The sequence below is a fragment of the Anolis sagrei genome, chromosome 1, assembly GCF_037176765.1.
Source record: "Anolis sagrei isolate rAnoSag1 chromosome 1, rAnoSag1.mat, whole genome shotgun sequence".
In the NCBI taxonomy this organism is placed as follows: Eukaryota; Metazoa; Chordata; class Lepidosauria; order Squamata; family Dactyloidae; genus Anolis; species Anolis sagrei.
In genome coordinates this window covers 23,231,254-23,257,034 of record NC_090021.1, presented here as the reverse complement: position 1 = coordinate 23,257,034, position 25,781 = coordinate 23,231,254, and the positions used below count along the sequence as shown (strand labels likewise).

General features: G+C 42.1%; 1 long non-coding RNA gene across 1 annotated transcript; it reads right to left on the bottom strand.

The window, feature by feature from the left end:
• Positions 1-20,078: 20,078 nt before the first annotated feature.
• On the bottom strand, positions 20,079-20,684 carry LOC137095988 (uncharacterized). The gene is made up of 2 exons (XR_010909118.1): positions 20,603-20,684; positions 20,079-20,372 (listed from the first exon to the last, which is right to left on the bottom strand). It is a non-coding gene; the product is annotated as an uncharacterized lncRNA (long non-coding RNA).
• Positions 20,685-25,781: the final 5,097 nt, after the last annotated feature.

The window sequence follows — 25,781 nt, the reverse complement described above, 5'->3', positions numbered from 1 at the left end:
CCATGATGAAACCACATACAAAAGTTGACCGGTCTGCTGGTAATATTATCTATTTCTCTAGAGATTGCCTAATTTAAAGTGAAATTCTGTGCACATTTATTCAAAGGTAGGTTTAGTGGATTTAATGGAACTTACATCTACATTCCAAAACCTGCAGCCTGACTTATTCTTCAATGTATTATTTACCAATCAATATCAATTTATAGGCTCAGTTTTGTAGCCAAGAGACTTGCTTGATAAGAGTGCATTCCAGTGGTGTTTTTGTTCTGACATTGGATGTTTTCCATGCCTTCAACCTATTCACTAGTGTATGCCTCTCTCTCTCTCCTTCTTTTCTTTTATGAAAACAAAAACACAATGCAATTTATGTGAGTTATTATTCTATCCAGTACAATCCTTTGAGACCTGTTCTATCTCCAAGGCAGCTGGCCAGGTTTTATTTACAGTCACTGCCAGATGAACAAGCAGCATTCAAGGTTATCTGCTGTTGCTTCCTATTATGTTTATGTACAGGCATTTTCTTAAAGGAGGGAAGAACATATTTATTTATTTATTTACTCCATTTATATACCGCTTTTCTCAGCCCTCAACTCAATGCTTGAACATCATAAAACAGATTAAAACAATTAAAAACCATAGCATCAATATACAAACATTACAAAGTCAATACTACATAACTCATGGTGTCTCTTAGTTAAAATCAAGATCCAATCTCGTCATCCAGTTGTTTCATTTTCCAATATTTGTTACACTGCCTTTTTGAATGCCTGCTCGAATAACCAAGTCTTAACCTTCCTACAAAATGCTAACAGAGAACGGGCCCATCTAATATCTCTGGCAAGGGCTTTCCATAACCAATGGGCCACCATTGAGAAGGCCCTGTCTCTCATCCCTGCCAAATGTATTTGTGACGCAGGCAGGATCGAGAGCAGGGCCTCCCCAGATGATCTTAACGCCCTAGTTGGTTCATAGGAGGAGATACGTTTGGACAGGTAAGTTGGGTCAGAACCATTTAGGGCTTTATAGATTAAAGCCAACACTTTGAATTGTGGTCAGTAGCAAACTGGCAGCCAGTGGAGCTGGTGCAACAGAGGAGTTGTATGCTCCCTGAGTGCTGCACTTGTTAGTATACCTGGCTGCCACCCGTTGTTGGACCATTTGAAGCTTCCGGGCAGTCTTCAAAGGCAACCCCACGTAGAGCACATTGCAGTAGTCTATCCTAGATGTTCCCAGAGCATGGACTACTGTGGCCAAGTCAGGCTTCCCAAGGTATGGGCACAGCTAGTGCACGAGTTTTAACTGTACAAAAGCTCCCCTGGCCACCGCCGAAACCTGGGGTTCCAGGCTCAGCAATGAATCCAGGATCACTCCCAAGCTGCGAACCTGCGTCTTCAGGGGGAGTGTAACCCCATCCAACCCAGGCTGTAACCCTATGCCCTGTTTGGCCTTTCGACTGACCAGGAGAACCTCTGTCTTGTCTGGATTCAATTTTTCATTTGTTAGCCCTCATCCAGTCTGACACAGCAGCCAAGCACCGGTTCAAGGTCTGAACAGCCTCCTTAGTAACAGGTGGGAAGGAGTAACAGATTTGGATGTCATCTGGATGTCATCTGCGTACAGGTGACACTGCTCTGGATGATCATGTAGATCATGTAGCTTCATGTAGATGTTAAATAACATTGGGGACAGTACTGAACCCTGAGGGACTCCACACGACAAAGGTTGTGGAGTCAAACAGGTGTCACCCAGTAACACCTTCTGAGACTGACTCTCTAGGAAGGACTGGAGCCACTGCAGAGCAGTACCTCCAAGTCCCATTTCTGTGAGGTGTCCCAGAAGGATACTCTTCCCCACACTTGCATGTTGCAGACTCCACTTTGTGGCCCCATTTCTTAAGGTTGCATCCCCCATTCTTAAGGTTGCACCCCCCATTCTGTATGTTTCTGTAACTTCCCCATCACAATTAAAACTCCAGCCCTTCCTCATATAGTGAAAACTTTCTTCTCATGTCACTTAACATCACACCACAGTCTTGATATATTCCAGATGTTTTGGACTCCAATTCTCACCATCTCCACCCAACATGGCCATTAGTGTACATCAGTGTGTGTCTGCATGTACAGAGTGGAAAATCAGAAATTAGAAGGAGGTATCATGGAAATGGCCTTAAACATGATTTTCACATTGTTATCTTTTTATTGCAAGTTCCTCTTGCTTTATGTTAATTTTAGAATGAAGACCTACGTCATAAACCTGAACTCAGTAGATTCTTAACAGCTTTTGAAAGTTTTTAAAACTTTGGCAAGAAGCATGATTTCTTCTCTTCACGTTCTTTGATGTGCGTATGTGCATATAACCAGAATTAACTGGGTTTCTGGGTTTCCATAGTTACACAGGACATTTAACAAGAAAAAAAATCTCAGCACAGAAACAAATGATGTTTATTATAGTCATAAAATAAACCCAGTCTACTCATAATCAAATCTATTGAAATATAATTGACTGTTTAGTTAGCTTCAGCTGCAAATGGCAATTTCTTTGTTGCTATCTGCATACTTGATTTGAATTCGGAGGATATTATTTCTAAAAGTAAAGATTGCTGCAGCAATATTCAGATGGGGAAAAAGTCAAGAAAGGTAATGGCACACTTATTTTGCTCATTAATGCCCACTAGAATGTTAAACTAATATCTAATGACTGAATTCATTCGGAACCAGTCTTCTGAGATCACATTGCAATGCAACATTGTCATGAAGGATACTCAATCAATCCATCAAACAGCAAGATTTCCTGGATATTAGAAACCCAATGATATTAAAGTCCTGTACCATAATGCCATTGAGAATTGTGGAGGCCTTATTGCATTTAACTCTCCAAAAAAATCATCATGACATATATTCCATAGAGACAGTAATAAAAGCTGAGGAAGTATTTAAGTGATTATCATCAACAATAGAAGATCAAATACAATGTCCTGTAGATCACTGCTTTAAAAACTGGTGAAAAATAGATGGGTGCCAACCTAGTAGCCATTGGCTGTTGCTCTGTGGTGAGTTTCCAGGAAAGAAAGAAGCAAATATAGCATAGATATGATACTAGTCTCTTGCACATTAGGAAAACAACAACAACCCTAGTTCTTCACATCAAATCACTGTAGATTGTTGTTCATTCATTCAGTCATCTCCGACTCTTCGTGACCTCATGGACCAGCCCACGCCAGAGCTCCCTGTCGGCCGTTACCACCCCCAGCTCCCTCAAGGTCAGTCCAGTCACTTCAAGGATGCCATCCATCCATCTTGCCCTTGGTCGGCCCCTCTTCCTTTTGCCTTCCACTTTCCCCAGCATAATTGTCTTCTCTAGGCTTTCCTGTCTCCTCATTATGTGGCCAAAGTATTTCAACTTTGTCTCTAGTATCTTTCCCTCCAGTGAGCAGTCGGGCTTTATTTCCTGGAGGATGGACTGGTTGGATCTTCTCGCAGTCCAAGGCACTCTCAGAACTTTCCTCCAACACCAGAGCTCAAAAGCATCTATCTTCCTTCGCTCAGCCTTCCCTAAGGTCCAGCTCTCACATCCGTAGGTTACTACTGGGCTTTGACTACATGGCTTTGACTAGGCGGATCTTTGTTGCCAGTCTGATGTCTCTACTCTTTACTATTTTATCGAGATTGGACATTGCTCTCCTCCCAAGAAGTAAGCGTCTTCTGATTTCCTGGCTACAGTCTGCATCTGCAGTAATCTTTGCACCTAGAAATACAAAGTCTGTCACGGCCTCCACGGTTTCTCCCTCTATTTTCCAGTTGTCAATCATTCTTGTTGCCATAATCTTGGTTTTTTTGACGTTTAGCTGCATCCCGGCTTTTGCACTTTCTTCTTTCACCTTGATTAGAAGGCTCCTCAGCTCCTCCTCGCTTTCGGCCATCAGAGTGGTGTCATCTGCATATCTGAGGTTGTTAATGTTTCTTCCAGCAATTTTCACCCCAGCTTTGCATTCATCCAGCCCCGCACATCGCATGATGTGTTCTGCATACAAGTTAAAAAGGTTGGGTGAGAGTATGCAGCCTTGCCGTACGCCTTTCCCAATCTTGAACCAGTCTGTTGTTCCGTGGTCAGTTCTTACTGTTGCTACTTGGTCCTTGTACAGATTCCTCAGGAGAGAGACAAGGTGGCTTGGGATGCCCATCCCACTAAGAACTTGCCACAATTTATTATGATCCACACAGTCAAAGGCTTTAGAATAGTCAATGAAGCAGAAGTAGATGTTTTTCTGAAACTGCCTGCCTTTCTCCATTATCCAGCGGATATTGGCAATCTGGTCTCTCGTTCCTCTGCCTTTTCTAAACCCAGCTTGAACATCTGGCAACTCTCGCTCCATGTATTGCTGGAGTCTTCCTTGCAGGATCTTGAGCATTACCTTACTGGCATGAGAAATAAGGGCCACTGTACGGAAGTTTGAGCAGTCTTTCGCATTTCCTATTTTGTTATGGGGATATAAGTTCTGCTGGTGAAAATTTCAGAACTCTAGCAAAACTTTCAGAATTTCATTATAAGTGGCAGTTCCTGATTGGTTCTGTCATAAAAATTGCCAATAACGAAATAATGAACTTTTGAAAGTTTTGTTAGAGTTCTGAAATTTTCACCACCAGAACTTTAACAAGACTGTAGAAGCAAAGCCTAGTTTCCAAAAGAACTTTAACAAGACTGTAGAAGCAAAGCACCAGCACCCCCTAGTTCTGTAAGTACTTTAGAACCATTTAGAACCATGGATTGCCCATGCCTAGTAAGGAGTAGTTTATGGAAATTCTAGCTGTTTCCAACTTGTAATTGTCCAAATGTGTTGGAATACAACTCTTATATTCAGCACTAATGGAGGCTTCTTTCTGGGACCAATAGATGTTCTATTCTAACAGAGCTGGAGGAAGACTGTGCTTTGTGCTGCCTTTCTTTAGCATCCCGTGCCATCTTTAGCAACTCATACAAAGGAACTGGATACCACCCAGGACTTTTCTTCTACTTCCTTCTCCCCCTCTTTACTTGGCAGTTGGAATTTCCCTTCCCACCTTTCTCTCAGATCTCCTTTTCTCTACAGATAAAAGTCTTACAAAGAAAAAGCAGTTTCCAGCCAGTCTCCTTTTTTCCTCTCACTGGTTAAGGAGGCTGGTAGGCACCATGCATACACACAGCTTTACATCATCCACTTAAAACTAGAATACCTCTGAAACGCATACCACTCCAAAACTCTCTTAGTACCAGTGCCAAATTTTGGATTTCATAGTCTTGGAGCTAAGACAGAGAGAGATACATACATATAAAGAGGCAATTTTCATTTTTACTATTATTTGTTGCTGTGATATGTTATTATATGCTGTGATATGCTATTATATTATATGCTCTTGCTCTGATTTTGCTGACCCACCATTACTATAGCAGTATGGTATAGCCATACAGAAGTGAATTGTGCTGAAAAGGGTCATAGCTAAAGTTCAATTACATATCCCACCGTGATGGGAAATAGTCTTTGCAACCGTGATGAGTTCAATAAGATCAAACAAAGTATTTTCTGCCTTGGGTTTAAAAAAGAAAAAGAAAATATTTTCTCACCCATTGCCATGGTGACAGATGCATTGGTTTCTGGGAAAACAATTTCAGTTAAATGTCATTTCTTCCCTGCCAACATTCATGTTACCAGTGAGTGGGATACTGTAATGACAGATCTAGTTTAAAATGACTGACCAGCATCCTCAAGGATGCAGCTTCATTGTCCTGAGGTGAAGCTGTAATTAAGAGACAATGATCTCTGCATGGAAACCCAGCAACGAATGATTTACTCTTCGAAGTGCTGGAAGGATCTCATAATATAAATGCCACCCTTTCTGCAGCGGGCTTCTTCTCATTGTTGACCATATACACTTGTGTATAAGTTGATCTCATGTAGTGGTTGAGGGCCATTCTACAGAAAGTGCCAGTATGCTTCAGGAGGCCAACCATCCCTCGCTTCTGCCATTTTTCTACCCAAGCATTCAAAAAGGGCAGAAGTGTAGAGAATAGAAGGAGCTGGAACTTCTTTTAGTTCCTCCCAGGAGGGACTAAGGTTTTCTTTTTCACAACTCTGCTCAGAGAAGGGAATTAAAAAGTTAAGGCACGGTACTTAGATTGACCTGTGGATACATTGATGTAGGTTTTTTGGGTTGATTTTTTTTACTAAAATGTGTGAGTTATACATGAGTATAGTCATCTACTGCCTCGTGTGCTTCCCTGCGTTTAATTAGTCAATTTAAAGACAGGTCCTCTTGGTCAGTCGGAAGGCTGAACAGGGTCAGGGTGGCCTTTTGCAACTGGCAGATGGTAAATTTTGTCAGTGCCAATTGTGTTTAAGTGCAGGCCAAGGTCTTTAGGCACTGCACCCAGTGTGCCAATCACCACTGGGACCACCTTTACTGGCTTGTGCCAGAGTCTTTGCAGTTCAAAATAACAACAACAACCACCACCACCACCACAACAAGTTATTTCCTTCTTTCTTTTTCAGAATAACTAGAACCATAGTCCCTTCTGCTGATTGATGGATGATTCAGGGCAGATAAAAGGAAGTACTCTCACAAAGCACGTTGCAAACTGTTGTAGCCATTTCTGTAAGAAGTAGAGGTAGCTGCCATTTTGGACATATTTTGAAGTCTTGGATAACATCGTGACTGCCAGTGGCCTCAAGACAGGATGGCTATATATTAACTCTAGCATCAGATGTTCTATGTCCCTGTAATGCAGTGGTTCTCAACCTGTGGGTCCCCAGGTGTTTTGGCCTACAACTCCCCAAAATCCCTAACCAGCTGTTAGGATTTGTAGGAGTTGAAGGCCAAAACATCTGGGACCCACAGGTTGAGAACCACTGCTGTAATGGTTGCTGGGGACCAAAAGAGGAAGGCACTGTTGGTCTCAAAGTCTTGCCCATGGTCATCTGGTTCACCACTGTGGGAGCAGAATGCTGGGCTAGATGATCCTAAAATTGGTCCAGTGGGAAGAGGAAGAGAGAACACAAGCCAATGTATGTGCCCCTAATACCAAATAATAATTATAATTCATAATGGGTGTAACTCACCAGGATTTAACTTCTTAATGCATGACAGGCATACAGCTTGCTCACTTTCAGCTTCAATTAGCATTCACATTAAAAATACATGATTTCCATCAAATTTCTATGGACCAGTAGTCTCCTTAGAAGGAGCATTGAATATATAACTTATCAGTGGTTTCTGAAAGGATATACACCAGCAAACCACAGTTAGCTCCAGTTCTGGGGCTCTTCCACACAACCATATAACCCAGAACATCAAGGCAGAAAATCCCACAATATCTGCTTTGAACTGGGTTATCTGAGTCCACGCTGCCATATAACTCAGTTCAAAGCAGATAATGTGGCATTTTATTCAGCTGTGTGGAATGGGCCCTGGTTAGCAAAGAAGTCTGATATTGTATTGTCGAAGGCTTTCATGACCGGAATCACTGGGTTGTTGTAGATTTTTTTTTTGAGCTATATGGCCATATTTTAGAGGCATTCTCTCCTGACGTTTCGCCTGCATCTATGGCAAGCATCCTCAGAGGTAGTGAGGTCACTACCTCACTACCTCTGAGGATGCTTGACATAGATGCAGGCGAAACGTCAGGAGAGAATGCTTCTAGAACATGGCCATATAGCCCGAAAAAACCTACAACAACCCAGTCTGATATTCCCTTGTAAGCAGGTTCAGACATAACACCAAATCAAATCACTGTTGTGTCTGAATATACTGCAGGCCTTCTACATCCATGGATTCAGCCATCCTTAGCTTGAAAATATGAAAAATTCCAAAAAGCACACCTTGATTTTGCCATTTTATATGATGGGCACCATTTTACTATGCCATTCATTTTACTATGCCATTCTGTATACCGAGGTCTGGACCCAAACCTCAATGGATGCCAGGAGCCCACTATAGTTCACATATTAATATTCACCAGGAAATGACCAGATGCACAGTTTAGAGAAGAGACTTTTATCCATTTGAGTAATATTAGAGCAAAAAAGTCCTTATCATAAATTTGGTTAATTGCTGAATGAATTGCTTTAATACTGCAAAAAAAAAATGCAGCTGTGTTTAATGAGGTGCTAAAATATTCTCAGGGCCAATGCTCCCCCCTTCCTTCTTTTGGATGGGAAGAGATGGCTGGTGGTAGGTTCTTTCCTAAAATACTCTGAATGACAGCTTGATGTCTATTATCTTCAAGACCTGCAGCACTTAGTTTCATTAATGTGAAATGTTAACACTCTTCATGCTTATCAGTGGCTTGCAGCTTCCTGTGAAACTGTGTCAGCTGATGGCTGAGAAATCTGTTCACCTACACCGAATACAGAACTAAAAATTACAACTGTAATTTCAGGTCCCAGCCTTCCGCAATGCAATTAAAAGGCTGGAGTCTGCAAGAAGGATGGGATGAACAGTGGAGCACTCTTTGAAGTGAGGCTCCAGGGGTGGCGAATCTGGATTGATTAAACCATATGGTCAAATAGCCAGTTTGGGTTTACAAATCTAGCTGGGAAAAATGGGAGGGTGTAGAGTTGTAGAGAAAATCATTGTATGAAGAGGTTTTGGTTGCTATGTGTGCTGTTTTTCATTATACTGGTCTGCTTGGCCTTTACACCTCTGAGCTTGGTTGTTTTGCTCATAGTTATACAGTATAATCTGAAAGCTGAATGTTTATTGTGTTGTCGAAAGCTTTCATGGCTGGAATCAATGGACTGCTGTGAGTATTCTGGGCTGTATGGCCATGCTCCAGAAGCATTCTCTCCTGACGTTTCACCCACATCTATGGTAGGCATACTCAGTGGTGAGGACCTACAACCTCTGAGGCAATACCAAATTGCAGATTTTAGTCAGGGGCAAAAAACAACAAAACAAAAAACCTCAGGACCTGAGAAGAGTTCTACATACAGACCTGTTGGTCCTGGGATTTCTGCCTCTGTCACCCACACTTACTGCTTTGCCCTAGGATTTTGCAGCCCCCAAGATGACTGCCACATATGTGAATATGTGAATATGCGACTCATTGTATAAGTTCCGTTCCTGGGTTATAGAGGCTGTATGGCCATCTGTGCAGACAAGTTTGGCCTTCTACTTGTGCCAGGGGACTACGGGGTGCTGTTCCTGGGTTATAAATGTTGGTTCCACATTGCTTTTATCATAAAAACATGGAGAAAATTGATTATATGGCAAAACCTTTGTTTGTATGTAACAAACTTAATTAAACATGTGGAGGATGAAGTTTCTCTTGTCAGGATAAAGTTTTCACCTTCTAGTCAACTGTTGCCATGTTTTTCGGATACAACCAATCAGGAACTGACATGTATCACCCAGAAACAAATCAACATAAAAAATCCTGTATTTTCAGAGTATAGGCACATACAGAGATTTGAATGTCTGCATTTTCCAGCCAGAACTAGGATATTCCCACACCTGCAAATCTTGTGTTTTTTGTTGTTTGTAGCTATTGCTCCCATGTTTTCAGGGAATGGCATTTGGTCCTCTTCATTTTGATGTGGGAGCTCCTCGGATAAAGGTACTGTCTGGATGAGCCCTCACTCTATGATTATAATAATAGAATCAGACTGTATAACTACAACCATAGAGTCAGAAGGCAAGCACTGTGTAGTGATTTTACTATATTAGACTATAGCTCCAAAGACCACAGTTTGAATCCCAGCTTAGCCATGAATTCTACTGGGAATCATAGAGTTGGAAGAGACCTTGTGGGCTGTCCAGTTCAGCCTCCTGCCAAGAAGCAGGAAAATCATATTCAAAGCAGATGGCCATCCACCCTCTGTTTAAAAGCCTCCAAAGAAGGAGCCTTCACCACACTCTGGGGCAGAGAGTTCCACTGCTGAATAGCTCTCATAGTCAGGAAGTTCTTCCTAATGTTCAGATGGAATCTCCTTTCTTGTAGTTTGAAGCCATTGTTCCGCATCCTAGTTGCCAGGGCAGCAGAAAACAAGCTTGCTCTCTCCTCCCTATGACTTCCTCTCACATATTTATACATGGCTATCATGTCTTCTTTCTGCCTTCTCTTCCTCAAGCTAAACATGCCCAGCTCTTTAACCTGCTCCTCATAGGGCTTGTTCTCCAGACCTTTGACCAGTTTAGTCACCCTCCTCTGGACACATTCCAGCTTGTCAACATCTCCCTTCAATTGTGGTGCCCAGAATTGGACACAATATTCCAGGTGTGTAACCAAGGCAGAATAGAGGGGTAGCATGACTTCCCTGGATCTAGACACTATACTCCAATTGATGCAGATAAAAAATGTACCTTCAGATTTACTTTAGGTAAGTCACACTCTCTCAGCCTCCAAGCAAGGCAACAAAAAAACCCCTCTGAACAAATTTTGCCAATAACAACCCTCTGATAGGGTCACCTTAGGGTGGAGACGACCTGACAGCACACAACAACAAGAATGCAAAGTTAGAAGAAGGGTTTTTATACCCCCCCCATTTTATACCCCCCCCCCAAATTTAGAAAGTAGTGCTTATGCAAATATAACTTAGTTATGGGAGCTGGGATTAGCACATTTCATTCAGTGTCAAACGAGCAAATACTTTTCTAAGGAGAGCATCTCCCAGCCTTTTCAAGTGATGTCAGAGGGTTTTCAGCTGGAGAAGCAGCTGTGCAGATATATTTTGCATGCCCCTCTATCCCTCTCTTTTGTTCTTCCACAAAGTAAACATTGTGCAACTCTCCCCCTCCACACATGAAGGTTTTTACTCTCTCCATCCTCTCCTTCATTGCAGAAGCCACTTATGGCTTGAACATGCACCACAATTTATGCATATTAGTTTTCCACGCTTTGGAAAAAAAAGAAAAGAAAAGCCTTCTGGTAGAAAAATGTACTGAGGATGTAACAGATGGCATATCCTGACGTTTAAAAAGACAGCACATGCTACGATGAACACACTTTGTTGTTCCTGAGCTATGAATGAGCCCTACATTTTTACCAACTCAAATGCTGCCAACTTGAATTTTCTTTAGATACGGCTGCAGTTGCAATGGAAGCAGATAGTTGGTGGCTATCTTTCTCAACACTGCCAGAATTATCACATTCCAAAAGGGACTGGTATTTATTTACATATTTGCAGAGCTTGGAGCTTGGGTGGAACAAGTTTCTCCTAGAGTTTTCAGATTTTTTTGGTCGTGTCGGGAGCTACTTGAGAAACTGCAAGTCGCTTTTGCTGTGAGAGAATTGGCCGTCTGCAAGGACGTTGCCCAGGGGACGCCTGGATATTTTGATGTTTTTATCATCCTTGTGGGAGGCTTCTCTCATGTCCCCGCATGAGGAGCTGGAGCTGATAGAGGGAGCTCATCCGCCTCTCCCCGGATTTGAATCCGAGTTTTCAGATGAAGTCGATGTGATAATATTACATCCCAAAAGTAATCAATGAGAGTGTAGCAACTTTAATGCTCTTTTGTTACTTTTCAAAAATATTTTCAAAGGCATTTGATGAAACATTTCAACATGATTTATTTTAGAAAGGAATAGTGTGTATGTGTGTTTATGTATAATTGTTCCGAAAATACAAAGGATATACATCTCTGGCTTCACAACATGCCACTTATTGAGGGACCTCCAGATATGGTGCTACCAAAATTTATGGATGCTCATGCTCCATTATATACAATTGGTGGTGTCCTTATATAAAATTGCAGAATCAAGCTTTGCTTTTTGGAATTTATTCTGAATATTTTCAAGCCATGGATGGTAGAATCTGTGGATACAGAAGATTGACCATACAGTAAAGGTACCAGTTCTGTCTAATTTTGGACACTAAACAAAGTCAATCACAGGAGTCTTCTACACTTCCCTAAAACCTGGGACAAAGCAGGTTAAAATAACCCGCTTTCACCCGGATTTCTGTTCCCAACCCCAAACCAAACCCCGGGCTTTGAGGAGTTGCTACTATGCCAGGTTGACCTCTGGAAGCAGTCTCAGGAATCAATTCCCATCTTAGCTTAAGGGTTGGATCTTTCCAGGTGTCAAATTAATGCAGAACAAACTCCACATTAATTCATTTTCACCTGAGGCATCATTTGGACATCTCAGGTAGAAGTGAGACAAGTCCCGCATTTTGAGCCTGTCTGGGAGGGCCCACAATTTGTACTTAGATGATGAAGCACCAAAGAATACCAGGAGCTGTAGGCTACATTTCAGAGGAGGGCAGTGGCAAACTACTTCTGAGTGTTCTGTGCCTGAAGCTGAATCTATAATCTAGAATTAGTGCAATTTGACACCACTTTAATTACCATGGCCCAATGCTATGGGATCATAGGAACTGTAGTTGTATAAGGTCTTTAGCCTTCTCTACCAAAGAGTATTGGTGACCCAACAAACCGCAACTCCCATGAATCTATAGCATTAAGCTATTACACTTGGTGATGTAAAACTGCATTGATTCTACAGCATAGATGCACCCAGAGAAGAGAGTTCATATCATTCAATAGTAAAGCAGAGGACTATGTTCTGAATCCAAATGGTAGTTTTGACTAGAGTAGGCTAGGCATACAGAATCAACTGTTGGTGAGTCAATACTTGTGTATGTCCAATCATCTACTCTTGCTGAATCTGCTAATGGGATTTAGCGCTATGTTTCCATCATTCTTAATTCACATTGTAAATCATAAAAGAGATGGATAAACAAATGTCAAGATAATGAAAATGGCAGATCCTGTGATTCTGAGTAAGGGTTATGTCTGTGCTGAATGTTCTTCTTTACTTCTCACTAAAGAAACAATATGTTAGGGCTTCATCTGTTTGACTCTGTGAGTAGTGTATATCCTCTTGGGTTGCTATAAAAATCCAGAACAGCAATAGTTTTTGGATTTGGGCCATATCTGAACACCTAATTTCAGAAGGTTTGCCACTTCTCTAAACTCTGGGGGCCAAGTTGCTCCCAACCAATTTTCTGTAAACTTCTGTCAGATTCCAATTTGCTAACCGCTTGAGGAGTCAGGTCTAACTATTGCTTTTATTTGCAATGACTTGTTTTGGCTTGAAGCCAGGATGGAGCCCATCACATGACATAGGGTGTCTTCCGGTGGGGCACCATCCTGGCACAGTCCTGGAAGTGTCCTAGGATGGAACCCTGAGAACATGGATGTTTACCCATGTTCTTATTCGGTAAGACAAGGACAGTGTGGAGGAAAGTCGAGCAGTGATGTTTTCCCTCGTGTGATGGGGAATTTGGTGATGTAGGTGATGAAGGGGTTCTGGACAGTAGTTTCACCCATTCCCTACCAGATTTGCCCCGCTGCCCCATGGATACTCCTGCTATTTCTCCGGCTTGATGACCTCAATCAAGCCGGAGGTTCTGAGTGATCATGAGCACCTCCATTTTGACAACAGCTGATGTCTCCAAATGTTTCAATATTTTAAAGGATGTCCCATTGAGGAGTTGGAAAGCTTGTTTTCTGCTGGTCTGGAGGCTAGGACATGAAGCAATGGATTTAAATTGCAGAAAAATAGATTCTACCTAAACATTAGGAAGAAGTCCTTAACAGTAAGAGCTGTTCAGAAGTAGAATATGCTTCTTTGGAGGTTTTCAAGCAGAGGTTGGATGTCCTTTGGGGTACTTTGATTGTGTTTAATTTGGTTATTCATAGGTTTATTTCAGATGTTCTCCCTAGGAATCCCTAGGTCCTCCAACATGACTCTGTTCAACCTTTAGCAGGTTTTTCCACTTTTGTGGGGGTGCTTGCAAAAGTGAAAAACCCCAGCAAATATCCATTGCATTCTTGTGAATTACTGTTGGTGGTACTTTGGTGGTACTTGGGGGTTGGGGATACTTTGATTGTGTTTTCCTGCATGGCAGGGGGTTGAACTGGATAGCTGGGGTCTCTTCCAAATCTAGCATTCTGTGACCATACTTAATAGCCCTGCTGCTGAATGTTGCACACATGCTGTGACCCCTCCCTCTGATTTCCATTCCTGCAGCACAAATGTGTGCATGGAAGCAGCCATCCTTGTTAACGCAATTGCGTTGTTATTTTTTGAAGTGCAGGTGATTTTTATAATAGCCTTCCCATAGCCACTATCCCAGTGGTTCTCAACCTGGGGTTCCCAGATGTTTTTGGCCTTCAACTCCCAGAAATCCTAACAGCTAGTAAACTGGCTGGAATTTCTGGTAGTTGAAGGCCAAAAACACCTGGGGACCCCTGGTTGAGAATCACTGCACTATCCCAAGGAGAGACCACTGTGTTGAACTTGTTCAGTAAGTCAGTTTTCCTCTCTTTCAGGAGCAGGGTTTTTTTTTTTAAAAAAATAAAGCTAATGAGTCACAATTGCTCCTTCAAAAAACCAATTTGCACCAACAGTAATTCACAAGAATGCAATGGATATTTGCTGGGGTTTTTCACTTTTGCAAGCACCCCCACAAAAGTGGAAAAACCTGCTAAAGGTTGAACATAGAGTCACGTTGGAGGACCTAGGGATTCCTAGGGAGAACATCGGAAGTAAACCTATGAATAACCAAATCTGCAAAAGTCAATCCCTCAAATGTGATGAGTACACTGTTCCACCATTTTTCTTATATATATCTTCTACCTGTCTGTCTTTGATGCATTTAAAATAAATCTTTTAAATGTTATCAATTCTTGCTTCAATCTCCTTGCTTCCTCACCACTAAAATCTTGGCAGAGCATCAGTAAGTAAATCCAAATATTGCAAAATAGGAATAAATCTTCAATGACTTCCTTCCCAAGGAAACGAAACCCACGTAAGTGCCGGGTTCATGGAATGTTATGCAATGCAAAGAAATTAGGTGCACGCTATATTAATCCCTTGTCTCTTAATCTTTTAATCACATACCTAAGGAAACTGATTTCCAATCCTTACCTATAGGGGAGATTTGCAGATATATGGATGTATTTTCCGCAGCTCAAAAAACATTTAGCTTTTTGTTCTTTGCATTTTTGAATCTTTATTCCTTTGGTTCTTGTATTTTGTTCTCCAGCCTTCAGGTCTAAGGTCAAATTTCATTTCTGTGTTTGAGTTATCCATAAATATCTGAGCTTGTCAAATTGTACTTCTCTGACAAAGCACCTTGCCATGTATTTAATGGAAGTCATTGTCAACATCAAGCGTGCATTGAGTGATTAATTATGTACACTTGCTGCTTTGTGGGACAATGACATTTATAGTACAGATTCCTTTGGTTTCTCAGGCTGTTTAATTATATCTCTACAGGGACAGGCAAGAGCCTACATACCAAAAATTAGCTTGACCACATTTTGTGCCTCTCCTAAAAGAAACATCTTGAGTGTTATCAAACTATTGCTACTCTTTCTCTGTCTTCTCTTTTCCACATCTTCTCTAGAGGCGATAAGAATTATTTCCTTTATCAACACACCATTAGTTAACAAAAAAATACACTTCTTCTATTTGACCAAATCTATTATTTATTTATTTGACCAGTCATATGACCATTTCAAAATACAATACAGGTAAAAGACAAGGCAAAAAGGAAAGGACAACAGCTGACCTTCTATTTACAGTCAAACTCTTATTTTCCGGGTTCTTCTTTCGGGAAATGTGCTCTTTTCTTGATAGCTTTCAGAGTAAAAAAGCTTACTCTGATTATGGTAGATCTTTCCTGTTCTTGCAAGAGGAATGTCAGAAGATCATTTCATTTTTCACTAATGTAAGCATCCCTTCTCCTGCTCTCCTTCCTTATCTCTTTCCTCCTCCCACTTGAATGAGTGAATGACTGAAGGTGTGCACCCTCCTTCCTCCTACTGGCCATCTCACCTCTTCCCCATCTCAGGTGAGTGAGTGAGTGAGTGAGTGAGAAAAAATGCATATCCCTTGGCTTTCCCTGCTTCCACCCAAGTGAATGAGTGATGGAACACATCTGCTTTCTATTCTCCCATTCCTCCATTCAACCCTGTTTCATCCTCATCCTTATATAATATATAATAAATAAAACTTTATTTATATACCACTCTTTTTCCCTGAGGAGGACTCAGGGCGCTTTCCAAGCAACATCACCAAAACATACAGAGTAAGTGGCATAACATAAAATTAACAAATCAACATAAGCATAAGCATAAAATTATCACAATAACACATATATATTAAAAATAATACTGCCTGTTCAGAGTAATTAAAAGGTCAGGCTGAGGCTAGTGCAAACTCAAAATATGAGGGGACCGGGAATTAAGTACAGAGCTATAACAGGCTAACAACAATAGCAGGTACGACTCTGTGGCTGCTTATTTCCAGGGCCTATCATCATCATCATCATCATCATCATCATCATCTTTACTTATTAATCGCCCTCCATCTGAGATGCTCTAGGCCAGGGGTCCCCAAACTTTTTGAACAGAGGGCCGGGTCACAGTCCCGCAAACTGTTGGGGGGGCCGGATTATAATTTGAAAAAAAATGAATTCCTATGCACTCTGCACATATATTATTTGCAGTGCAACCCCCCCCCCCAATCAAAAAACAAAGACCCACACTTCTATATAAATAAAAATGTAATGTTTGTTTGTGGGATTAACAGAACTCAAAAACCACTGGATGAATTGACACCAATTTTAGACACAAGACATCTAACAACCCAATGTATATCCTTCACTCAAAAAAAATGATTTTGTCATTTGGGAGTTGTAGTTGCTGGGATTTATAGTTCACCTACAAGCAAAGAGCATTCTGAACTCCAATGGTGGGATTGAACCAAACTTGGCACACAGTTCTCCCATGACCAACAGAAAACACTGGAAGGGTTTGGTGGGCAGTGTCCTTTGGTTTTGGAGTTGTAGTTCACCTGCCTCCATCAATCACTGTGGACTCAATGATAGATCTGGACCAAACTTGGCACTGATACTCAATACGTCCAAATGTGAACACTTGTGGAGTATGGGGGAAATAGAATCTTGACGTTTGAGAGTTGTAGTTGCTGGGATTTATAGTTCACCTACAATCAAAGAGCATTCTGAACCCCATCAACGGTGGAATTGAACCAAACTTGGCACACAGTTCTCCCATGACCAACGGAAAATACTGGAAGGGTTTGGTGGGCAGTGTCCTTTGGTTTTGGAGTTGTAGTTTACCTGCCTCCTTGGAGACCAGAGCGGCCAGAGCAGCGGGTTCCAGCGATGGTTGGAGCGGCGCCGGGTGGGCGTGGCCAGAGAACGCCAGCATTCCCTGGCCACGCCCACCCGGCGCCGCTGGCCACGCCCACCCGGCGCCTCTCCGGGCTTCGCAGGAACCCTCTACTCCGGCCGCTCTGGTCTCCAAGGAGGGAGGTAAACTACAAAAGGCTTCTCCCGCCCACATGAGCATAAGGGCGGGAGCAAAGGGTTCCTGCAATGGGTGGAGTGGCGCCTCCTGCACCCCACCTCCTCCTTCCCAGCCTCCCAGATGAGTAAGGCAGCAAGCACACATAAGTTTGTGTCTATACTATACACTTTACTTGAGAGGAAGACCCATTGAGCACAGTAGGATCCACTTCCGAATAAACATTCTTAAGATTCTACTTTAAATTCCTTAGAAACTACACTAACTGCCCACAACCCCTTGGCTGCAGTTTAATCTCATTTGACCATATTGAAAAATCAAAGAAATCTTGATTATGACTGCATTGATCCTTAGGGAAGGCACTTTGCTGATGAAGAGGCAAACGTTCAGCTTTGAGGCATCATCATGGTTTTATATGGAAACCTGTTCAATCAGTTTGCAGAGATGGTCCTGTCTTTAAGATTGATAAAACTCTATAGTGATCCATCTCCCTCCAGAACTTCTTTTGGTGCTGGCCATTAAACTCCAGGAGTATATTAGAAATGTTGAACTATATGGCTTTCAAATCCATCCTCAAAATGAAGAAGCAATCATCTGAATTTTCCTCTGGTAGGAAATCTCTCTCTCTGTATCATGATGCAGGTCAAACCTACTGAATACAAACACATCCCTAAATTTCTGCACGAATCAATGCCTCAATTGAGAGTCTTCATAATGATGCAGGGCTATGTTGGTGTTTTAATGAATGTTTTTGGAAGAAATAATCTATGGTAAATACCATTTGCTTATCTGTAAAAGCACTTTTCAAAAAACTATTAATATGCTGAGGACAGGATCATGTTTTACTCTGACAACCTATCTCCGTAAATTCTACTTCTCCCATCTTCTCACAGAATATAATACTGCAGCCCTGCATGCTTTCAAATCAATAATACTGATGAAATTTTGAAATATGTGACTACCACTATAGTACTGACTAGCAGCTTCCAAGTAAGGGAATCTGCTCCAGGCGTTAGTCCAAACATTGAAAGATCCCTGGCACTGAATAGTGACATGGGTTCAGGTCCTGGTCTTTCTCCTTTAAAGGCCAAACTAAAACCCAGAGCAATTCTCTGCACCATTGGCTTGCAAGAGACTGGCTACTAGGGCTGGGAGGTTTCGTTTCGTTAATTCGTAATTTGTTAATAATTCGTTAATTTTTCCAATTACAAAACTATAACGAACCATTCTGGAGCAATTTTTTAAAAAAACGAATTTTTAAAAAGTTTTGTAAATGCTTCGTATTTCGTTATTGTATTCGTTTCGTTATTGTTTTGAGGTCGTTTCGTTATTATTTCCGCATGTCTGGGGCAAGTTTTATGGTTGTTTTTTGTTTAATTAGTGAAAAAAAATTATAATATCACACCAACAGTCAACAACAGAGGGAGAGGGAAGCTTCAGAAGTTTTTGGAGGTTTTTTAGCGTATTTTGCGGTCGCGTCCGCCATTAACGAATCGATTCGTTATTGTTTCGGAAATCGATTCGTTAATGTTTTGTAATTTTTTTCGCATTTACGAAATTTCGTAAATATCGAACTTTTTTAAAGGAAAATTTTGTAATTATTTTAAATAACGAAACGCAAAAAACCCCAAAAAACGAATCAATTTTAGAAACAAATTTTTCCGTTGTTACCCAGGCCTACTGGCTACTATTGTCATGTTAGGATATCCAAGGGAACCACATAGGCAAATGTTACAGCCAGAGCTATTTTTATCAATGACATCTCCAACCTAGAATGATTGGAAGAGCATTCTTTTCTTAAAACTCTAACATGTGGCCCATCTGGCTCATTCCGCTTCTATGCAGAAATACACAACTAAAGCACTCCCCAAGGATGGCCATCCTACCTCTGTTTGAAAATCTCCAAATAAAAAGAGCCCACCACCCTAATACAATCTGTGCAAGTGATCTTACCATCAGAAGGTAGTAGTAGCTTTTTTTTCCTAACAAGTTGAATCCAATTCATGTTCAGAATGAATGCTGTGTCTACTAGGCCAAACAAAACAGCCCTAATTTGTAACAGCTACAACTAGTTCACACAACGTATAGCTGGTTTTGCAGCAGAAGCACTTCTTATAGCTGTTAATCCAGCATGAAGGGAACTGCAATTTACTTCTGAGCTTCTTGTTAGGGCCCTTCCACACAGGCCCGTAGCGAGGGGGGGGGGGGTTTAGGGGTTCAACCCCCCCCCCGAAATTTTTCAGGTTAAAAAAATAAACCTGGTTTACTCATGAATTTTAACTGGTTTACTAATGAACCTGGGCCCAGCTGGCTCTTCTCCTGCCGCCTCCCTGGGCCAAGCCGGCTTTTCTGCCTTAAGGGAAGGGGCCACGAGCTGCGTGCATCCGCAGAGCAAAGCCAGGCGGAGCAGCAGCCGCGTCCCGGACATGGTGCGCCTCCCGAGCCTCTGCCTGTCAGGGCGGGGACTCCATGGGCTTCCATGCAAGGGAGGGAGCGAGCGAGGGGTCTCCTTCCACCAGGGAAGCATCCTTCTCCTTCGCGCGCGCGCGCGCGCGCACACACACACACACAGAGACAGAGAGAGAGAGAGACAGAGAGAGAGATCATCTTTGATTTTGGGCTGCATGGCTGTGTTCCAGAAGCATTCTCTCCTGATGTTCTCTCTTTGGTTCCATCCTTCCTTGTCTTTTTCCTTCCCTCCCTCCCTCTTTCTCTTTTTCGTTCCTTCTTTCCTTCCTTCCCTCTTTCACTTTTTTATTTCCTTCTCTCCTTTCTTTCCTTTTCTCCTTCCCTCCTTCTTTCCCTCTCTCCCTCCTTCTCTCCTTCCTTCAGTCCCTACCCTTCTTTCTTTCTTTCCTTATTTCTCTCCTTCCCTCCTTTCCCCCTTCTTCTTTCCCTTTTTTCCCTATCTTTCTCTCCCTCCTTCTCTCCTTCCTTCCTTCTCTACCCTTCTCTCTTTCCTTCTTTCTCTCCTTCCCCCCTTCTTTCCCTTCTTCTTTCCCTCTTTCTCTCTCTTTCTCTCCTTCCTTCTCTCCTTCCTTCATTCTCTACCCTTCTTTCTTTCTTTCTTTCTTTCCCTCCTTCTTTCCCTTCTTCTTTCCTTCTCTCCTTCCTTCCTTCTCTACCTTTCTTTCTTTCTTTCCTTCCTTCCCCTTCTTTCCCCCCTCTTTCCCTCTTTCTTTCTCTCTTTCTCTCCCTCCTTCTCACCTTCCTTCATTCTCTACCCTTCTTTCCTTTCCTCCTTCTTCCCTTCTTCTTTCCCTCTTTCCTTCTCTCCTTCCTTCCTTCTCTACCCTTCTTTCTTTCCTTCTTTCTCTCCCTTCTTCTCCCTCCTTCTCCCCTTCCTTCATTCTCTACCCTTCTTTCTTTCTTTCCTTCCCCCTTCTTCCCTTCTTCTTTCCCTCTTTATTTCTCTCCTTTCTTCTCTACCCTTCTTTCTTTCCTTCTTTCTCTCCTTCCCCCTTCTTTCCCTCTTTCTTTCTATTTCTCTCCCTCCTTCTCGCCTTCCTTCTCTACTCTTCTTTCTTTCCTTCTTTCTCTCCTTCCCTCCTTTGCCTCCTTCTCTCCCTCCTTCTTTCTTTCCTTCCTTCTTTCCCCCTTTCTGTGTATATGTTTTGTGTGTGTGTGTGTGTGTGTGTATATATATATATATATATGGTTTTGCGCATGTATTGTAATGTATTTTTGGGGGGAGGTTGCTTTTTAAGTCTCTTCCACTGTGTTTTTCAGTGTTTTTATGAGTGATAGTCACTTGTTGGCCTGTTAGGTGTATTGTGTCCAAATTTGGTGTCAATTCGTCCAGTGGTTTTTGAGTTATGTTAATCCCACAAACGAACATTACATTTTTATTTATATAGATTTTTCAAATTATAATCCGGCCCTCCAACAGTTTGAGGGACCGTGACCTGGCCCTCTGTTTAAAAAGTTTGAGGACCCCTGACCTAGAGCTTCGGAGAGCTTCTGTTCAACCATCTCAAAGCTCCCTGCTTGAGCAGTAATGGCAGGATCATCAGCATAGATGAAACTTTCTGTCCCTTCTGGCAGTGGCTTATCCCCATGCTAAGTCTATGAGACGCAAAAAATTAAGAGTCCCTCCACAACTGCAAGCACAATCTCAAGCAAATATTGACAATTTATTCACACTGTCATTACTTGCAGCAATAGCCGATGTAGCAAAGCAACCATGTTGGGGGGGGGGGGGGGGGAGGTGTTGAATGCTCTCATTAAGGAGGCCAGACTTGGTGGAGGTGGTTGACAGGGGCGGAGCTGCAGGCTATTGAAGGCTGCTCTGCCCCCTGATGTGCTCTTTGCTTCAGCGTTTCAACTCCCCCCCCCCCCGAAATTTTCAACCCCCCCCCTGTGAAATTTTCAAAACTCCCCCCCCCCGAAATTTTCAAAACCCCCCCCCGAAATTTTTTTCTGGCTACGGCCCTGCTTCCACACAATCATATAACCAAGAATATCAAGGCAGATGCTCCACAATATCAGCTTGGAACTGGATTATCTGAGTCCACACTGCCATATAATCCAGTTCAATGTGGATTTTATGCAGCTACATGGAAGGGGCCTTGGAAGCTCCAGAATGAGCCAGATTTTTTTTTATACAAGGACAGCTGGACCAGGTTGGATCTTGTCTGATCCAACGTCCACCCATCAAACAAGATGATCTACCATATTATTGCCAGCAAGAAACGACTCCCCAGCATAGCTTTGCTGGAGATGTTGCTCCTGGTGATGGCATGGCTGGGCACTCTGCTGTGACCTTTCCCTGAACAATGTTGCCAGCAAGGCCCTGCTTGGGATGTGCTTTTGGCTGACAAAACTACAGCAGCCCCAGTGCACTGTTGGCCTCCCTGGCTATCTGGACTCAAAAAGGACTTTGGGAAGCTCCTGAATGGTTTGCTCCGGAGTAGCAATATGTGTAGATGCAGCTTTAGGGCCCTTCCACACATCCCTATATCCCAGAATATCAAGGCAGAAAATCCCACAATATCTGCTTTGAACTGGGTTATCTGAGTCCACACTCAGATAATGGGGGATTTTCTGCCTTAATATTCTGGGATATAGGGCTGTGAGGAAGGGTCCCCAGTTCAAAGCAGATATTGTGGGATTTTCTGCCTTGATATAGGGTCCTTAGGGCCCTTCCACACAGTCATAAAACCCAGAATATCAAGACAGAAATCCCCACAATATCTGCTTTGAACTGAATGTGGACTCCGCCATATATTTCATTTCAAAGCAGATAATGTGGGATTTTATTCAGCTGTGTGGAAAGGGTCTTAGTCTCTGAAACAGAAGAAAACAAGCTTGCTCCATTTTCTACACGATGTTTCTTTAAATATTTCAAGACAGATATCATATCACCTCTCAACTTTCTCTTCTTCAGGTTAAAACTACCCAGCTCCATAAACTATTCCTCATAGGACTTGGTTTCAAGAACTTTTGCCATCCTTTTTTGGTCAAGGATGAGAAAATGGATGGGTATTCTTTCCCTCTCTATCAAGGATCAATGATGCTATTGGTGGGCCAACACTCTCCGATGTCATCTGACTTGCAGAAGTCTCTTAAAGGAGGAGAAATCCAGTCCTCCCCTCTGGTTATGCTTCTCCATCCCAACTCTAAGGCCTTAGAAAGAAAGCAAAAAGCACGAACAGAAGGCTGCTTTTTTTTTAAAAAAAAAACTGGATGTTGCCTGTGTTATATTGAAGAACTTTGCCAACGAACCAGAGGTGGAAATTAAAAGTCCTCAAGGCACAGCAATGATGAGAAAGAGAACCATAGCAGCTTGTTGTTCCTAATTCATTTGTAGGAAAGAGTTCTTCTGTGCCTGTCTGTTCTGTTGCCTTGCTCCCCCGCCTTCTTTTTGCACTCCTCGTTTTAATTGGCACATGTGCTTCTATTACAGGGAGAAAACAATCTACAATGTCTGAAATCCTGGCATGAAATCCAGACCCAGACAATGTTAGTTCATAACCATATGCTGTGATTATTACTCTCCTCTGAAAAACAAATAGCCTGTCTGTCTGCAGACATAAAAGACTGAGCAGAGTCCCAAGAAGGCAGCATATGAGGAAATATTTTCAGAGATTTTAAAAAGCTTTCCTAGTGTATCTTTGTTTTGGCTGTCTCACCACGAATCCTGGTTAAATTGGTCTTGCCGTTTAAACCGGGATTTGGAAGCCTGCTTAGCCATGGAAACCCACTGGGTAATCTTGAATAACTACCTCATCATACCTTTGTTGGAGGCTCTCAGCAGCACTCCAGCTTGCAGCCGGGTGTCAGAAAGCCTCCCGTGTTGCTAGAGCAATGGCGGCATGCTGGTTCCACTCTCCTTCATCCACGGAGCCAGCACAACATCTTGTGATCAGAGATGGCTGACTCCGTGGGTGACCGGGGCTAGATTGGCATTTGCAGAAAATCCAGACAAAATGTGTTACAGAACTCCTGTGCAATTAGCTCACATAACCAGAACCTCCCCAAAACAATGTTGGCACAACTGCAGGAAAAAAATAAAAACAAAAAAAAGGAACATACACTCACATGTGGTGGGATTGTGAAGAAATACAAAAGTTCCATAAAATAATTAAAAAGGAAATTGAGGAGCTATTAGGGATAAAAATAGATTGGAATAAGACACAATTTTTCCTCCAGAAAACTGAAGGTGAAGGGGGATCTAAAGACTGCACCAGGATTGTGGCGCAGCTGGCTGAGTGTCAGCTGCATTAAGATCACTCTGATCAAAAGGTCATGAGTTCGAAGTCGGCGCGGGTTGGAGTGGGCTTCCAACCAATTGTGTAGCCTGTTGTTGACCTTTGCAACCCGAAAGACAGTTGCATCTGTCAAGTAGGAAAATTAGGTACCACCTTGTGTGGGGAGGCTAAATCAACTAATTTATGAGGCCATAAAAAAGACTCCAGCAAAGCACTCCAGCAAACGCATGCGGGGAATGCGGAAGTACTTCATCAGTGTCACAGATGGACGATGAAAGCGACAACACCCCTGGTGGCCAGAAAAAAGTTAAATAGCCTCTGTATACGTTGTATGTCAAATTGGCATTGAATGTTTGCCATATATGTGTACATTGTAATCTGCCCTGAGTCCCCTGCGGGGTGAGAAGGGCGGACTATAAATACTGTAAATAAATAAATAAATAAATAAATAAATAAAAATTACATGCTAGATGCAATTAAAGTCTCAGTCGCTTTAGGCTGGAAGGACCAAAAGAAATGGGACACAAAAACATTTAGTGGACTACCTCCTCCAAGACTACATTAGCGGAAGAAAAACTTACTACAGCATAGGCCAAATCAGAAATTCATGGGAGGCAAAATGGAAAGGCTTAATTTACAGAATAAAGAGGAAAGATAAATATAAGAAATTAAACATAATTATCCTCATGACTGAACAATCGTAATAAGTACAACAAAATTTGTAAACAGTTCCCGGGGAGGGGAGGGAGGCAGGGAGAAATGAGCAGTGAGTGGACCTTTTGAAAAGGCAGATGTATGTTGGTTGGGAGTGTCAGAATAATCTGTCAGGATTAGGAATTAGTGAATGAGAGTTTGGGGATTTGAATGGTTAAGGGAATTAGACTCAAGGTCAGATATAGAGAAGAGTTAGAATTAGGATCGGAAGTAGAGGAGAATTAAAATCAGAGTAAGAGTTAGAGTTAAGGTCAGAGATAAAAGAATATGCCAAGGCTAGAGACAGAGGAGAATTAGTGTCAGGTTTACTCTACTTTAGATGTACAGTAGAATGTCGCTTATCCAACCTTCACTCATCCAACATTCTGTATTATCCAACACAGTCTGCCTCCCACCGGGATCCACAGCTGTTTCAATACATTGCAATGTTTTGGTGCTAAATTCATAAATACAATAATTACTACATAATGTTACTGTGAATTGAATTGCGTTTTCTGTCGATTTGTTGTAAAACATGATGTTTTGGTGCTTAATTTGCAAAATCATAATGTAATTTGACGTTTAATAGGCCTTCCCTTAATCCCTCCTTATTATCCAACTTTTTTGCTTATCCAAGATTCTGCCAGCCTGTTTAAGCAAGACTCTACTGTATTTAATAAGTATGTGATGTTGTGTTCCAATTTTGTTTATTACAGTATTATTTTTTATCATAGCTTTTTTTTTTGCCTCTGTGAGCGCTACCTGTTGGAAAGCTTGAGTTCAGACATGGTGTCTGTGGTGGCAGTAGTTAATGTAGGGTGGTGACATCCAGTGAGGCTATAAGATTAAAATCTAGGAGGTCCTCATAAATGGTGGTGGGATAGAAGGATGTCCTCAAGTTGGTGGCAGATGGAGGGATAAGACTAAAGCTGTCACTTGTGATGGCAGCAGTGCATTTTCTGGAAATCCTCACATTTTGGTGGCTGTGAATGAATAGACAGAACCACATACGAAACTTGTCAAGAAAACTCTTGGACAGGGTTATTATAAGTTTAAGTTGACTTGGAGA